The sequence below is a fragment of the Equus asinus genome, chromosome 21 (genome assembly GCF_041296235.1).
Source record: "Equus asinus isolate D_3611 breed Donkey chromosome 21, EquAss-T2T_v2, whole genome shotgun sequence".
Lineage (NCBI taxonomy): Eukaryota > Metazoa > Chordata > Mammalia > Perissodactyla > Equidae > Equus > Equus asinus.
The window spans coordinates 4,082,027-4,100,429 of record NC_091810.1 but is presented as its reverse complement, the minus strand read 5'-3'; positions in this window follow the sequence as shown (position 1 = coordinate 4,100,429).

Here is an 18,403-nt window from a genome sequence, read left to right as displayed (position 1 = left end):
AGAAAAAAAAAGATATCGAGGGATCTAGGAATGGAAGGATTAACACACTTGAAAGGTTCATACCGCAGTAAGGAATCTCTGGATTCCATGCAATCCCAGTCAAAGTTGCAGCAGTATTTGCCACAGAGAAGAAGAGAGAATCCTGAAGTTTCTAGCCAGCAACACGAGACCCTGACTAGGCAAAGGAATCCTCAGGAAAACGAACAAAGCAGCACGTGTCACAATTTCTGATTTCAACATAGAGGACGAAGCGCTAGGTACCGAAACGGCACAGTCTGGGCCCCAAAACAGGCATGAAGACCCATGCAAAACAATTGAGAGCCCAGAGCCCAACTCAAACTTACATGGACAGCCCATTTTGGACCAGGGAGCCAAGTGGAGACAGCGGAGAAAGGAGAGTCTCTACAATAAACGGTGCTGGGAAGCCTGCACAGCCACATGGAACACGAGAGTACACCATGATGTTACACCTGGCACACACACCACCTGAAGTGGATTAAAGCCTTGAATGGCAGACTTGAAACCGTGAACCTTGTAGGAGAAGACCTAGGCAGAGTGCTCTTTGCCATCTGTCTGAGCCGCCTATTTGGAAGAAGCATGTCTGACTGGGCAAGGGCAACAAAGGAAACAAGAAACAAACGGGACCACATCAAATGCACACACTTCTGCCCACTCAAGGAAACCATCAACTGAATACTAAGACACCACAACAATTGGGAGAGGATGTTTGCAAACCACACATCGGACAAGGGGTGAAAAGCCCAAAGATACAATCAACTCGCACGTCTCCACAAGAAAAAAAACAAGCCAATGAAAACCTGGTCAAAAGATGGAAGCAGAGATTTCTCCGAAGAAGACAGAAAGAGGGCCAGTAGGTGCATGAAAACTTGTTCACCATCATTAAGTCTCAGGAAAATGCAAATCCAAACTGCAAGGCCATGGCAGCTCACTGTGGTCAGCATGGCTAGAAGGAAGCAGACAGGAAATAACAAGTGTCAGAGAGGAGGTGGAGAGAAGGGAAGCCTCCTGCACTGCTGGTGGGAGTGTAACCCGGTGCAGCCACGATGCCAAAGGTGTGGAACTGCCTCAGAAATTTAAGTATCCATGTCCCGTATGACCCAGCTATTAATCTGCCGCTTGCTTATCCAAAACAGTCAGAAAGACTACCGCATAAAGACATGTGCATGGCTGTGTTCACCACAGTCTTACTCCGGATATCCAAGACTTGGAAAGCACCCTGGTGTCCAGCAAGGGATGATTGGAGAAGGAAGATGGGCTATAGCCACACAATGGTATACCACTCAGCCGGAACAAATGATGCAATCCAGCCATTTGTGACCACCAGAATGGCTGTGAGGGTTTTAGGGGAAGTGTAACAAGCCCCAGTGAGAAATTCAAATACCATAGAATCTCACTTACAAGGAGAAGAAAAAGCAAGCACTAACCAACAGGTGGCACTGAACATTTGTATGCGGGCTCCCAGAGGCAAAGAGGGGCGGTGACGGAGGGTGAAAGAGAAGATTAGGCACAAGTGTGTGGTGAGGGCCTGTGATTAGTCTTACACTGGTGAAGATGATGTAAGCTACACAGAAGTCTAAAGCAATGAGGATGTGAATCTGGAAGTTATAGTACGTTCTAATGCAGGGTCATGGCTATAAATTCACCTCAAATCAAAAATCCAAAAAGGGGTCCAGAATGATGTCATAAAGCTTTGGGGGCGGAAAGAGTTTACAGAAGGTGAACTTCCAAGGATGGAAAATCACCTCCAAATGCTTACAGATGCTACAGAAAGGCAGACCATTCCAAATAGGTGAAGAGGAATACTACGAAGAGAACATGATCAGTCCTAAACCCATGAACGAACGGAAAATGTTACCGTCCATGATGTTATTACTAATCACCTTCACGAATAATCCAAACAGGCCCACGTCTTCCCAAGTTCAGGCAAAAGGTTGGTCCAAAAGTACAATTCAGGGCCGGCCCTGTGGTGGAGCAGGTAAGTGCCCACATTCCGCTTGGGCGGCCCGGGCCTCACTGTTTCACATTACGAGTGCATATCACATTAGTAGTGTTAGGAAATATAGATTTCATGGTATGGTGCGGGCAGAGATCATAAATAAGCAGCAATTGTGAGGATACGTTATCAATACGCACAAGAAAAGGAACCATAAGAATATTACAATCTATGGAAGTATCTGGTACACTTCCCAAAGGCAGAAGGAAGGAAATCTTGTGACCTGCCAAGGTGGAATTGGCAGAGTGCCACGAGATGACACCATCATTGTGCATCAGAACATTCCCTGGGCAACTTCAACTTGTGAGGGAGTCCAGGACTTTTTCTGGGTAAGGTCCACCCATTTTGCCATCTACCCAAGATATAAGAGATAAAACCCAGGATAATCTTACAGGAGTGAAACCAGTGTCTAGAGAGAATGTAGGAGCCCTTTCGAAGTTCAAGGAGAAAGATAGAAACTGACAACAATTGCAGAAAAAGGAAAACTATCTTACCTAGACAGGGTGAGGAGTCAGACTGGTCTGAGATGGCTGTGAAACTCTGTGTGCACGGAGGTTGTCAGGACAACTTCGAATTTTGAGGTCGCTTATGACATCACGGTGAACATGTCCCCCAGGGTGGCCGCATGGTTACAGTCTGAGGATTGGCCTAGGCTAGGCTATTAAAGGGACAGATACCCAGAAACAGGTTTGGCAAACAGAAAGCAGGCACAGAAACTAGAAGAGATAAAACAGAGTCTGATGCAAGGGATAAGAAAGGAACCCTAGGCCACAAGTGAGAATAGAGGGACAGGCACGGAGAGGAGAACATTGTCATCTATTCAAGTCTATGGGGAGGTCATGCTGATTCAAGCTTGCAACTTCATTGGAAACAAGTGGCCGGACTTGGCGTTCATCACACCTACAGTGCCCTTGTGCCTTAAGCATAATGCAAAGTCAAGAAAGATGTCTTGAGGACATTGAAGAGAAGAATCGATGCCTCCTTTCCAAGGCCCATAGCATTCTTTGCAGGTCAGTCTCTTTTTCCGAAGCTCTGGTGTCACGTGGGCCCACTGGGCACATGGTAATGTGTCCCAAGAGATGTCTTGGAAGCCTTGAAGGAATGGAGCCCTGTCACGCTTGGGGTATGTCTCTTTGTTTGGAAGTGCTCTACAAGGGTGCTGAAAAGCACCCTCTTCCACAGGGCTTCGTTCCTTCGTGAAGGCTGCCCTCCCAGGCTAGTGTGCTCTGTTTGCCTCCATCGAAATTCTCTCCCCCTACCTCTTGCCGTAGAAGGATTATTGATTATGTGTTTTGACACCACATGTAAGGAAGTTGCACGAAAATTAGAACTTTACAGTTGTGTTTCAAGAAAAATAAACAGGCCAGGGTAGAGGATGTAGGGCAAACAAATGGCACACCCTATAAAAATTAAGTAAGCCCGTATCTGGACGGAATCTAGGGGAACGTTCAAGGATCAGGGGTCAAGTTCGAAACTTCCCAAATCCGGAAAAGAGACAGAAAAATATCTTTCCTGGAGAGTGGAATTCATCCGATTTGTCTAAGTTGTCTTGGAAACATTGTGTCCGTGAAGGGGGTTGCCAGGACCACCTCGAATTTGGAGTTTCTGATATCTCAGGATGTCAAACCAACCCACATGACCACGTGTTCTCAGTGCTTAGTTTGACCTAGGCTAGGATAGCCAAGAGTCCTACAAGTGACCGGTGCAAATTCAAGGACAACAACCAAGAGTCACGAAAGCACTCACACCTCACCCTAGAGAACATACAGCGATTAAAGAAATACAAAGTAATCCCTCGGAAAGAAGGAGAACGGACTGATAAGCATGTCTAAGGGAGATAGCTGAGAAAGACCATGACGAGTATACTATGGAAAAGAAAAAGAGGACCCAGAAAATGGAAGGTGAACAGAAATCACACCTGAATTATCCACAATGAAAGATGATGTCCGTCTTTAGACAGACTCTGCTGGAACGTTTGAAAGTCAGAGAAATTCACAAGCCAAAAAACGGCAGCGAAGGTCAAGCATGGGCTAACTGGGAAGGGTGAGTTATGAGACTGCTCCAAGCAGGCTCTGAAACCTGTATCCAGGAAGCATGCTGGACCTCAGAGACACAATTATGACAAATCCTCTGACATCACAATGGACCCGAAAAACAACCTAGCCTCATCTACACAGTGCTAGAGTTGGGCTCACTAGTATATTTAACTCCCATTGCACTCAACTGCACGTTGCCACTGAACATGTAAGTGGCCGGCCGGTGGTGCAGTGGTGAGGTCCGCACCTTCTGGGTCTGTGGCCCAGTATGGGCTGGGTGGAATCCTCGGTTTGGGCCTCCTCACCACTGCTTCAGTTGTTCTGGTGCAGGCGTCCGAGGTAGAGTAGAGGCAGATGGGAAGGGACGTTGGACAGGGCCAGACTTCCACAGCAAATACAGGAGCATTGCCAGCAGATGTGAGCACAGCAATGCACTTGTGCCAAAACAAAACCAATTAAAAGTTGCAAAGAATAGAAAAACTGAAGCTAAGGAAAAAAAAAAAACAAAAAAACAGGAGCTTGCCATTACGAAGAATAGGATCTCTGTGAATAACCTTAGCAAAACAGGTGAATTCTATGTTAATTCAAAAACTAGCAAACCTTTGGGGAAAGAAACTCAAGAAGACACAAGAAAAAAAAAGATACCGAGGGATCTAGGAATGGAAGGATTAACACACTTGAAAGGTTCATACCGCAGTAAGGAATCTCTGGATTCCATGCAATCCCAGTCAAAGTTGCAGCAGTATTTGCCACAGAGAAGAAGAGAGAATCCTAAAGTTTCTAGCCAGCAACGCGAGACCCTGACTAGGCAAAGGAATCCTCAGGAAAACGAACAAAGCAGCACGTGTCACAATTTCTGATTTCAACATAGAGGACGAAGCGCTAGGTACCGAAACGGCACAGTCTGGGCCCCAAAACAGGCATGAAGACCCATGCAAAACAACTGAGAGCCCAGAGCCCAACTCAAACTTACATGGACAGCCCATTTTGGACCAGGGAGCCAAGTGGAGACAGCGGAGAAAGGAGAGTCTCTACAATAAACGGTGCTGGGAAGCCTGCACAGCCACATGGAACACAACGAGAGTACACCATGATGTTACACCTGGCACACACACCACCTGAAGTGGATTAAAGCCTTGAATGGCAGACTTGAAACCGTGAACCTTGTAGGAGAAGACCTAGGCAGAGTGCTCTTTGCCATCTGTCTGAGCCGCCTATTTGGAAGAAGCATGTCTGACTGGGCAAGGGCAACAAAGGAAACAAGAAACAAACGGGACCACATCAAATGCACACACTTCTGCCCACTCAAGGAAACCATCAACTGAATACTAAGACACCACAACAATTGGGAGAGGATGTTTGCAAACCACACATCGGACAAGGGGTGAAAAGCCCAAAGATACAATCAACTCGCACGTCTCCACAAGAACAAAAACAAGCCAATGAAAACCTGGTCAAAAGATGGAAGCAGAGATTTCTCCGAAGAAGACAGAAAGAGGGCCAGTAGGTGCATGAAAACTTGTTCACCATCATTAAGTCTCAGGAAAATGCAAATCCAAACTGCAAGGCCATGGCAGCTCACTGTGGTCAGCATGGCTAGAAGGAAGCAGACAGGAAATAACAAGTGTCAGAGAGGAGGTGGAGAGAAGGGAAGCCTCCTGCACTGCTGGTGGGAGTGTAACCCGGTGCAGCCACGATGCCAAAGGTGTGGAACTGCCTCAGAAGTTTAAGTATCCACGTCCCGTATGACCCAGCTATTAATCTGCCGCTTGCTTATCCAAAAAAGTCAGAAAGACTACCGCATAAAGACATGTGCATGGCTGTGTTCACCACAGTCTTACTCCTGATATCCAAGACTTGGAAAGCACCCTGGTGTCCAGCAAGGGATGATTGGAGAAGGAAGATGGGCTATAGCCACACAATGGTATACCACTCAGCCGGAACAAATGATGCAATCCAGCCATTTGTGACCACCAGAATGGCTGTGAGGGTTTTAGGGGAAGTGTAACAAGCCCCAGTGAGAAATTCAAATACCATAGAATCTCACTTACAAGGCGAAGAAAAAGCAAGCACTAACCAACAGGTGGCACTGAACATTTGTATGCGGGCTCCCAGAGGCAAAGAGGGGCGGTGACGGAGGGTGAAAGAGAAGATTAGGCACAAGTGTGTGGTGAGGGCCTGTGATTAGTCTTACACTGGTGAAGATGATGTAAGCTACACAGAAGTCTAAAGCAATGAGGATGTGAATCTGGAAGTTATAGTACGTTCTAATGCAGGGTCATGGCTATAAATTCACCTCAAATCAAAAATCCAAAAAGGGGTCCAGAATGATGTCATAAAGCTTTGGGGGCGGAAAGAGTTTACGGAAGGTGAACTTCCAAGGATGGAAAATCACCTCCAAATGCTTACAGATGCTACAGAAAGGCAGACCATTCCAAATAGGTGAAGAGGAATACTACGAAGAGAACATGATCAGTCCTAAACCCATGAACGAACGGAAAATGTTACCGTCCATGATGTTATTACTAATCACCTTCACGAATAATCCAAACAGGCCCACGTCTTCCCAAGTTCAGGCAAAAGGTTGGTCCAAAAGTACAATTCAGGGCCGGCCCTGTGGTGGAGCAGGTAAGTGCCCACATTCCGCTTGGGCGGCCCGGGCCTCACTGTTTCACATTACGAGTGCATATCACATTAGTAGTGTTAGGAAATATAGATTTCATGGTATGGTGCGGGCAGAGATCATAAATAAGCAGCAATTGTGAGGATACGTTATCAATACGCACAAGAAAAGGAACCATAAGAATATTACAATCTATGGAAGTATCTGGTACACTTCCCAAAGGCAGAAGGAAGGAAAACTTGTGACCTGCCAAGGTGGAATTGGCAGAGTGCCACGAGATGACACCATCATTGTGCATCAGAACATTCCCTGGGCAACTTCAACTTGTGAGGGAGTCCAGGACTTTTTCTGGGTAAGGTCCACCCATTTTGCCATCTACCCAAGATATAAGAGATAAAACCCAGGATAATCTTACAGGAGTGACACCAGTGTCTAGAGAGAATGTAGGAGCCCTTTCGAAGTTCAAGGAGAAAGATAGAAACTGACAACAATTGCAGAAAAAGGAAAACTATCCTACCTAGACAGGGTGAGGAGTCAGACTGGTCTGAGATGGCTGTGAAACTCTGTGTGCACGGAGGTTGTCAGGACAACTTCGAATTTTGAGGTCGCTTATGACATCACGGTGAACATGTCCCCCAGGGTGGCCGCATGGTTACAGTCTGAGGATTGGCCTAGGCTAGGCTATTAAAGGGACAGACACCCAGAAACAGGTTTGGCAAACAGAAAGCAGGCACAGAAACTAGAAGAGATAAAACAGAGTCTGATGCAAGGGATAAGAAAGGAACCCTAGGCCACAAGTGAGAATAGAGGGACAGGCACGGAGAGGAGAACATTGTCATCTATTCAAGTCTATGGGGAGGTCATGCTGATTCAAGCTTGCAACTTCATTGGAAACAAGTGGCCGGACTTGGCGTTCATCACACCTACAGTGCCCTTGTGCCTTAAGCATAATGCAAAGTCAAGAAAGATGTCTTGAGGACATTGAAGAGAAGAATCGATGCCTCCTTTCCAAGGCCCATAGCATTCTTTGAAGGTCAGTCTCTTTTTCCGAAGCTCTGGTGTCACGTGGGCCCACTGGGCACATGGTAATGTGTCCCAAGAGATGTCTTGGAAGCCTTGAAGGAATGGAGCCCTGTCACGCTTGGGGTATGTCTCTTTGTTTGGAAGTGCTCTACAAGGGTGCTGAAAAGCACCCTCTTCCACAGGGCTTCGTTCCTTCGTGAAGGCTGCCCTCCCAGGCTAGTGTGCTCTGTTTGCCTCCATCGAAATTCTCTCCCCCTACCTCTTGCCGTAGAAGGATTATTGATTATGTGTTTTGACACCATATGTAAGGAAGTTGCACGAAAATTAGAACTTTACAGTTGTGTTTCAAGAAAAATAAACAGGCCAGGGTAGAGGATGTAGGGCAAACAAATGGCACACCCTATAAAAATTAAGTAAGCCCGTATCTGGACGGAATCTAGGGGAACGTTCAAGGATCAGGGGTCAAGTTCGAAACTTCCCAAATCCGGAAAAGAGACAGAAAAATATCTTTCCTGGAGAGTGGAATTCATCCGATTTGTCTAAGTTGTCTTGGAAACATTGTGTCCGTGAAGGGGGTTGCCAGGACCACCTCGAATTTGGAGTTTCTGATATCTCAGGATGTCAAACCAACCCACATGACCACGTGTTCTCAGTGCTTAGTTTGACCTAGGCTAGGATAGCCAAGAGTCCTACAAGTGACCGGTGCAAATTCAAGGACAACAACCAAGAGTCACGAAAGCACTCACACCTCACCCTAGAGAACATACAGCGATTAAAGAAATACAAAGTAATCCCTCGGAAAGAAGGAGAACGGACTGATAAGCATGTCTAAGGGAGATAGCTGAGAAAGACCATGACGAGTATACTATGGAAAAGAAAAAGAGGACCCAGAAAATGGAAGGTGAACAGAAATCACACCTGAATTATCCACAATGAAAGATGATGTCCGTCTTTAGACAGACTCTGCTGGAACGTTTGAAAGTCAGAGAAATTCACAAGCCAAAAAACGGCAGCGAAGGTCAAGCATGGGCTAACTGGGAAGGGTGAGTTATGAGACTGCTCCAAGCAGGCTCTGAAACCTGTATCCAGGAAGCATGCTGGACCTCAGAGACACAATTATGACAAATCCTCTGACATCACAATGGACCCGAAAAACAACCTAGCCTCATCTACACAGTGCTAGAGTTGGGCTCACTAGTATATTTAACTCCCATTGCACTCAACTGCACGTTGCCACTGAACATGTAAGTGGCCGGCCGGTGGTGCAGTGGTGAGGTCCGCACCTTCTGGGTCTGTGGCCCAGTATGGGCTGGGTGGAATCCTCGGTTTGGGCCTCCTCACCACTGCTTCAGTTGTTCTGGTGCAGGCGTCCGAGGTAGAGTAGAGGCAGATGGGAAGGGACGTTGGACAGGGCCAGACTTCCACAGCAAATACAGGAGCATTGCCAGCAGATGTGAGCACAGCAATGCACTTGTGCCAAAACAAAACCAATTAAAAGTTGCAAAGAATAGAAAAACTGAAGCTAAGGAAAAAAAAAAAACAAAAAAACAGGAGCTTGCCATTACGAAGAATAGGATCTCTGTGAATAACCTTAGCAAAACAGGTGAATTCTATGTTAATTCAAAAACTAGCAAACCTTTGGGGAAAGAAACTCAAGAAGACACAAGAAAAAAAAAGATACCGAGGGATCTAGGAATGGAAGGATTAACACACTTGAAAGGTTCATACCGCAGTAAGGAATCTCTGGATTCCATGCAATCCCAGTCAAAGTTGCAGCAGTATTTGCCACAGAGAAGAAGAGAGAATCCTAAAGTTTCTAGCCAGCAACACGAGACCCTGACTAGGCAAAGGAATCCTCAGGAAAACGAACAAAGCAGCACGTGTCACAATTTCTGATTTCAACATAGAGGACGAAGCGCTAGGTACCGAAACGGCACAGTCTGGGCCCCAAAACAGGCATGAAGACCCATGCAAAACAATTGAGAGCCCAGAGCCCAACTCAAACTTACATGGACAGCCCATTTTGGACCAGGGAGCCAAGTGGAGACAGCGGAGGAAGGAGAGTCTCTACAATAAACGGTGCTGGGAAGCCTGCACAGCCACATGGAACACAACGAGAGTACACCATGATGTTACACCTGGCACACACACCACCTGAAATGGATTAAAGCCTTGAATGGCAGACTTGAAACCGTGAACCTTGTAGGAGAAGACCTAGGCAGAGTGCTCTTTGCCATCTGTCTGAGCCGCCTATTTGGAAGAAGCATGTCTGACTGGGCAAGGGCAACAAAGGAAACAAGAAACAAACGGGACCACATCAAACGCACACACTTCTGCCCACTCAAGGAAACCATCAACTGAATACTAAGACACCACAACGATTGGGAGAGGATGTTTGCAAACCACACATCGGACAAGGGGTGAAAAGCCCAAAGATACAATCAACTCGCACGTCTCCACAAGAAAAAAAACAAGCCAATGAAAACCTGGTCAAAAGATGGAAGCAGAGATTTCTCCGAAGAAGACAGAAAGAGGGCCAGTAGGTGCACGAAAACTTGTTCACCATCATTAAGTCTCAGGAAAATGCAAATCCAAACTGCAAGGCCATGGCAGCTCACTGTGGTCAGCATGGCTAGAAGGAAGCAGACAGGAAATAACAAGTGTCAGAGAGGAGGTGGAGAGAAGGGAAGCCTCCTGCACTGCTGGTGGGAGTGTAACCCGGTGCAGCCACGATGCCAAAGGTGTGGAACTGCCTCAGAAGTTTAAGTATCCATGTCCCGTATGACCCAGCTATTAATCTGCCGCTTGCTTATCCAAAACAGTCAGAAAGACTACCGCATAAAGACATGTGCATGGCTGTGTTCACCACAGTCTTACTCCGGATATCCAAGACTTGGAAAGCACCCTGGTGTCCAGCAAGGGATGATTGGAGAAGGAAGATGGGCTATAGCCACACAATGGTATACCACTCAGCCGGAACAAATGATGCAATCCAGCCATTTGTGACCACCAGAATGGCTGTGAGGGTTTTAGGGGAAGTGTAACAAGCCCCAGTGAGAAATTCAAATACCATAGAATCTCACTTACAAGGCGAAGAAAAAGCAAGCACTAACCAACAGGTGGCACTGAACATTTGTATGCGGGCTCCCAGAGGCAAAGAGGGGCGGTGACGGAGGGTGAAAGAGAAGATTAGGCACAAGTGTGTGGTGAGGGCCTGTGATTAGTCTTACACTGGTGAAGATGATGTAAGCTACACAGAAGTCTAAAGCAATGAGGATGTGAATCTGGAAGTTATAGTACGTTCTAATGCAGGGTCATGGCTATAAATTCACCTCAAATCAAAAATCCAAAAAGGGGTCCAGAATGATGTCATAAAGCTTTGGGGGCGGAAAGAGTTTACAGAAGGTGAACTTCCAAGGATGGAAAATCACCTCCAAATGCTTACAGATGCTACAGAAAGGCAGACCATTCCAAATAGGTGAAGAGGAATACTACGAAGAGAACATGATCAGTCCTAAACCCATGAACGAACGGAAAATGTTACCGTCCATGATGTTATTACTAATCACCTTCACGAATAATCCAAACAGGCCCACGTCTTCACAAGTTCAGGCAAAAGGTTGGTCCAAAAGTACAATTCAGGGCCGGCCCTGTGGTGGAGCAGGTAAGTGCCCACATTCCGCTTGGGCGGCCCGGGCCTCACTGTTTCACATTACGAGTGCATATCACATTAGTAGTGTTAGGAAATATAGATTTCATGGTATGGTGCGGGCAGAGATCATAAATAAGCAGCAATTGTGAGGATACGTTATCAATACGCACAAGAAAAGGAACCATAAGAATATTACAATCTATGGAAGTATCTGGTACACTTCCCAAAGGCAGAAGGAAGGAAAACTTGTGACCTGCCAAGGTGGAATTGGCAGAGTGCCACGAGATGACACCATCATCGTGCATCAGAACATTCCCTGGGCAACTTCAACTTGTGAGGGAGTCCAGGACTTTTTCTGGGTAAGGTCCACCCATTTTGCCATCTACCCAAGATATAAGAGATAAAACCCAGGATAATCTTACAGGAGTGACACCAGTGTCTAGAGAGAATGTAGGAGCCCTTTCGAAGTTCAAGGAGAAAGATAGAAACTGACAACAATTGCAGAAAAAGGAAAACTATCCTACCTAGACAGGGTGAGGAGTCAGACTGGTCTGAGATGGCTGTGAAACTCTGTGTGCACGGAGGTTGTCAGGACAACTTCGAATTTTGAGGTCGCTTATGACATCACGGTGAACATGTCCCCCAGGGTGGCCGCATGGTTACAGTCTGAGGATTGGCCTAGGCTAGGCTATTAAAGGGACAGACACCCAGAAACAGGTTTGGCAAACAGAAAGCAGGCACAGAAACTAGAAGAGATAAAACAGAGTCTGATGCAAGGGATAAGAAAGGAACCCTAGGCCACAAGTGAGAATAGAGGGACAGGCACGGAGAGGAGAACATTGTCATCTATTCAAGTCTATGGGGAGGTCATGCTGATTCAAGCTTGCAACTTCATTGGAAACAAGTGGCCGGACTTGGCGTTCATCACACCTACAGTGCCCTTGTGCCTTAAGCATAATGCAAAGTCAAGAAAGATGTCTTGAGGACATTGAAGAGAAGAATCGATGCCTCCTTTCCAAGGCCCATAGCATTCTTTGCAGGTCAGTCTCTTTTTCCGAAGCTCTGGTGTCACGTGGGCCCACTGGGCACATGGTAATGTGTCCCAAGAGATGTCTTGGAAGCCTTGAAGGAATGGAGCCCTGTCACGCTTGGGGTATGTCTCTTTGTTTGGAAGTGCTCTACAAGGGTGCTGAAAAGCACCCTCTTCCACAGGGCTTCGTTCCTTCGTGAAGGCTGCCCTCCCAGGCTAGTGTGCTCTGTTTGCCTCCATCGAAATTCTCTCCCCCTACCTCTTGCCGTAGAAGGATTATTGATTATGTGTTTTGACACCATATGTAAGGAAGTTGCACGAAAATTAGAACTTTACAGTTGTGTTTCAAGAAAAATAAACAGGCCAGGGTAGAGGATGTAGGGCAAACAAATGGCACACCCTATAAAAATTAAGTAAGCCCGTATCTGGACGGAATCTAGGGGAACGTTCAAGGATCAGGGGTCAAGTTCGAAACTTCCCAAATCCGGAAAAGAGACAGAAAAATATCTTTCCTGGAGAGTGGAATTCATCCGATTTGTCTAAGTTGTCTTGGAAACATTGTGTCCGTGAAGGGGGTTGCCAGGACCACCTCGAATTTGGAGTTTCTGATCTCAGGATGTCAAACCAACCCACATGACCACGTGTTCTCAGTGCTTAGTTTGACCTAGGCTAGGGTAGCCAAGAGTCCTACAAGTGACCGGTGCAAATTCAAGGACAACAACCAAGAGTCACGAAAGCACTCACACCTCACCCTAGAGAACATACAGCGATTAAAGAAATACAAACTAATCCCTCGGAATGAAGGAGAACGGACTGATAAGCATGTCTAAGGGAGATAGCTGAGAAAGACCATGACGAGTATACTATGGAAAAGAAAAAGAGGACCCAGAAAATGGAAGGTGAACAGAAATCACACCTGAATTATCCACAATGAAAGATGATGTCCGTCTTTAGACAGACTCTGCTGGAACGTTTGAAAGTCAGAGAAATTCACAAGCCAAAAAACGGCAGCGAAGGTCAAGCATGGGCTAACTGGGAAGGGTGAGTTATGAGACTGCTCCAAGCAGGCTCTGAAACCTGTATCCAGGAAGCATGCTGGACCTCAGAGACACAATTATGACAAATCCTCTGACATCACAATGGACCCGAAAAACAACCTAGCCTCATCTACACAGTGCTAGAGTTGGGCTCACTAGTATATTTAACTCCCATTGCACTCAACTGCACGTTGCCACTGAACATGTAAGTGGCCGGCCGGTGGTGCAGTGGTGAGGTCCGCACCTTCTGGGTCTGTGGCCCAGTATGGGCTGGGTGGAATCCTCGGTTTGGGCCTCCTCACCACTGCTTCAGTTGTTCTGGTGCAGGCGTCCGAGGTAGAGTAGAGGCAGATGGGAAGGGACGTTGGACAGGGCCAGACTTCCACAGCAAATACAGGAGCATTGCCAGCAGATGTGAGCACAGCAATGCACTTGTGCCAAAACAAAACCAATTAAAAGTTGCAAAGAATAGAAAAACTGAAGCTAAGGAAAAAAAAAAAACAAAAAAACAGGAGCTTGCCATTACGAAGAATAGGATCTCTGTGAATAACCTTAGCAAAACAGGTGAATTCTATGTTAATTCAAAAACTAGCAAACCTTTGGGGAAAGAAACTCAAGAAGACACAAGAAAAAAAAAGATACCGAGGGATCTAGGAATGGAAGGATTAACACACTTGAAAGGTTCATACCGCAGTAAGGAATCTCTGGATTCCATGCAATCCCAGTCAAAGTTGCAGCAGTATTTGCCACAGAGAAGAAGAGAGAATCCTAAAGTTTCTAGCCAGCAACGCGAGACCCTGACTAGGCAAAGGAATCCTCAGGAAAACGAACAAAGCAGCACGTGTCACAATTTCTGATTTCAACATAGAGGACGAAGCGCTAGGTACCGAAACGGCACAGTCTGGGCCCCAAAACAGGCATGAAGACCCATGCAAAACAACTGAGAGCCCAGAGCCCAACTCAAACTTACATGGACAGCCCATTTTGGACCAGGGAGCCAAGTGGAGACAGCGGAGAAAGGAGAGTCTCTACAATAAACGGTGCTGGGAAGCCTGCACAGCCACATGGAACACAACGAGAGTACACCATGATGTTACACCTGGCACACACACCACCTGAAGTGGATTAAAGCCTTGAATGGCAGACTTGAAACCGTGAACCTTGTAGGAGAAGACCTAGGCAGAGTGCTCTTTGCCATCTGTCTGAGCCGCCTATTTGGAAGAAGCATGTCTGACTGGGCAAGGGCAACAAAGGAAACAAGAAACAAACGGGACCACATCAAACGCACACACTTCTGCCCACTCAAGGAAACCATCAACTGAATACTAAGACACCACAACAATTGGGAGAGGATGTTTGCAAACCACACATCGGACAAGGGGTGAAAAGCCCAAAGATACAATCAACTCGCACGTCTCCACAAGAAAAAAAACAAGCCAATGAAAACCTGGTCAAAAGATGGAAGCAGAGATTTCTCCGAAGAAGACAGAAAGAGGGCCAGTAGGTGCACGAAAACTTGTTCACCATCATTAAGTCTCAGGAAAATGCAAATCCAAACTGCAAGGCCATGGCAGCTCACTGTGGTCAGCATGGCTAGAAGGAAGCAGACAGGAAATAACAAGTGTCAGAGAGGAGGTGGAGAGAAGGGAAGCCTCCTGCACTGCTGGTGGGAGTGTAACCCGGTGCAGCCACGATGCCAAAGGTGTGGAACTGCCTCAGAAGTTTAAGTATCCATGTCCCGTATGACCCAGCTATTAATCTGCCGCTTGCTTATCCAAAACAGTCAGAAAGACTACCGCATAAAGACATGTGCATGGCTGTGTTCACCACAGTCTTACTCCGGATATCCAAGACTTGGAAAGCACCCTGGTGTCCAGCAAGGGATGATTGGAGAAGGAAGATGGGCTATAGCCACACAATGGTATACCACTCAGCCGGAACAAATGATGCAATCCAGCCATTTGTGACCACCAGAATGGCTGTGAGGGTTTTAGGGGAAGTGTAACAAGCCCCAGTGAGAAATTCAAATACCATAGAATCTCACTTACAAGGAGAAGAAAAAGCAAGCACTAACCAACAGGTGGCACTGAACATTTGTATGCGGGCTCCCAGAGGCAAAGAGGGGCGGTGACGGAGGGTGAAAGAGAAGATTAGGCACAAGTGTGTGGTGAGGGCCTGTGATTAGTCTTACACTGGTGAAGATGATGTAAGCTACACAGAAGTCTAAAGCAATGAGGATGTGAATCTGGAAGTTATAGTACGTTCTAATGCAGGGTCATGGCTATAAATTCACCTCAAATCAAAAATCCAAAAAGGGGTCCAGAATGATGTCATAAAGCTTTGGGGGCGGAAAGAGTTTACGGAAGGTGAACTTCCAAGGATGGAAAATCACCTCCAAATGCTTACAGATGCTACAGAAAGGCAGACCATTCCAAATAGGTGAAGAGGAATACTACGAAGAGAACATGATCAGTCCTAAACCCATGAACGAACGGAAAATGTTACCGTCCATGATGTTATTACTAATCACCTTCACGAATAATCCAAACAGGCCCACGTCTTCCCAAGTTCAGGCAAAAGGTTGGTCCAAAAGTACAATTCAGGGCCGGCCCTGTGGTGGAGCAGGTAAGTGCCCACATTCCGCTTGGGCGGCCCGGGCCTCACTGTTTCACATTACGAGTGCATATCACATTAGTAGTGTTAGGAAATATAGATTTCATGGTATGGTGCGGGCAGAGATCATAAATAAGCAGCAATTGTGAGGATACGTTATCAATACGCACAAGAAAAGGAACCATAAGAATATTACAATCTATGGAAGTATCTGGTACACTTCCCAAAGGCAGAAGGAAGGAAAACTTGTGACCTGCCAAGGTGGAATTGGCAGAGTGCCACGAGATGACACCATCATTGTGCATCAGAACATTCCCTGGGCAACTTCAACTTGTGAGGGAGTCCAGGACTTTTTCTGGGTAAGGTCCACCCATTTTGCCATCTACCCAAGATATAAGAGATAAAACCCAGGATAATCTTACAGGAGTGACACCAGTGTCTAGAGAGAATGTAGGAGCCCTTTCGAAGTTCAAGGAGAAAGATAGAAACTGACAACAATTGCAGAAAAAGGAAAACTATCCTACCTAGACAGGGTGAGGAGTCAGACTGGTCTGAGATGGCTGTGAAACTCTGTGTGCACGGAGGTTGTCAGGACAACTTCGAATTTTGAGGTCGCTTATGACATCACGGTGAACATGTCCCCCAGGGTGGCCGCATGGTTACAGTCTGAGGATTGGCCTAGGCTAGGCTATTAAAGGGACAGATACCCAGAAACAGGTTTGGCAAACAGAAAGCAGGCACAGAAACTAGAAGAGATAAAACAGAGTCTGATGCAAGGGATAAGAAAGGAACCCTAGGCCACAAGTGAGAATAGAGGGACAGGCACGGAGAGGAGAACATTGTCATCTATTCAAGTCTATGGGGAGGTCATGCTGATTCAAGCTTGCAACTTCATTGGAAACAAGTGGCCGGACTTGGCGTTCATCACACCTACAGTGCCCTTGTGCCTTAAGCATAATGCAAAGTCAAGAAAGATGTCTTGAGGACATTGAAGAGAAGAATCGATGCCTCCTTTCCAAGGCCCATAGCATTCTTTGCAGGTCAGTCTCTTTTTCCGAAGCTCTGGTGTCACGTGGGCCCACTGGGCACATGGTAATGTGTCCCAAGAGATGTCTTGGAAGCCTTGAAGGAATGGAGCCCTGTCACGCTTGGGGTATGTCTCTTTGTTTGGAAGTGCTCTACAAGGGTGCTGAAAAGCACCCTCTTCCACAGGGCTTCGTTCCTTCGTGAAGGCTGCCCTCCCAGGCTAGTGTGCTCTGTTTGCCTCCATCGAAATTCTCTCCCCCTACCTCTTGCCGTAGAAGGATTATTGATTATGTGTTTTGACACCATATGTAAGGAAGTTGCACGAAAATTAGAACTTTACAGTTGTGTTTCAAGAAAAATAAACAGGCCAGGGTAGAGGATGTAGGGCAAACAAATGGCACACCCTATAAAAATTAAGTAAGCCCGTATCTGGACGGAATCTAGGGGAACGTTCAAGGATCAGGGGTCAAGTTCGAAACTTCCCAAATCCGGAAAAGAGACAGAAAAATATCTTTCCTGGAGAGTGGAATTCATCCGATTTGTCTAAGTTGTCTTGGAAACATTGTGTCCGTGAAGGGAGTTGCCAGGGCCACCTCGAATTTGGAGTTTCTGATCTCAGGATGTCAAACCAACCCACATGACCACGTGTTCTCAGTGCTTAGTTTGACCTAGGCTAGGATAGCCAAGAGTCCTACAAGTGACCGGTGCAAATTCAAGGACAACAACCAAGAGTCACGAAAGCACTCACACCTCACCCTAGAGAACATACAGCGATTAAAGAAATACAAACTAATCCCTCGGAATGAAGGAGAACGGACTGATAAGCATGTCTAAGGGAGATAGCTGAGAAAGACCATGACGAGTATACTATGGAAAAGAAAAAGAGGACCCAGAAAATGGAAGGTGAACAGAAATCACACCTGAATTATCCACAATGAAAGATGATGTCCGTCTTTAGACAGACTCTGCTGGAACGTTTGAAAGTCAGAGAAATTCACAAGCCAAAAAACGGCAGCGAAGGTCAAGCATGGGCTAACTGGGAAGGGTGAGTTATGAGACTGCTCCAAGCAGGCTCTGAAACCTGTATCCAGGAAGCATGCTGGACCTCAGAGACACAATTATGACAAATCCTCTGACATCACAATGGACCCGAAAAACAACCTAGCCTCATCTACACAGTGCTAGAGTTGGGCTCACTAGTATATTTAACTCCCATTGCACTCAACTGCACGTTGCCACTGAACATGTAAGTGGCCGGCCGGTGGTGCAGTGGTGAGGTCCGCACCTTCTGGGTCTGTGGCCCAGTATGGGCTGGGTGGAATCCTCGGTTTGGGCCTCCTCACCTCTGC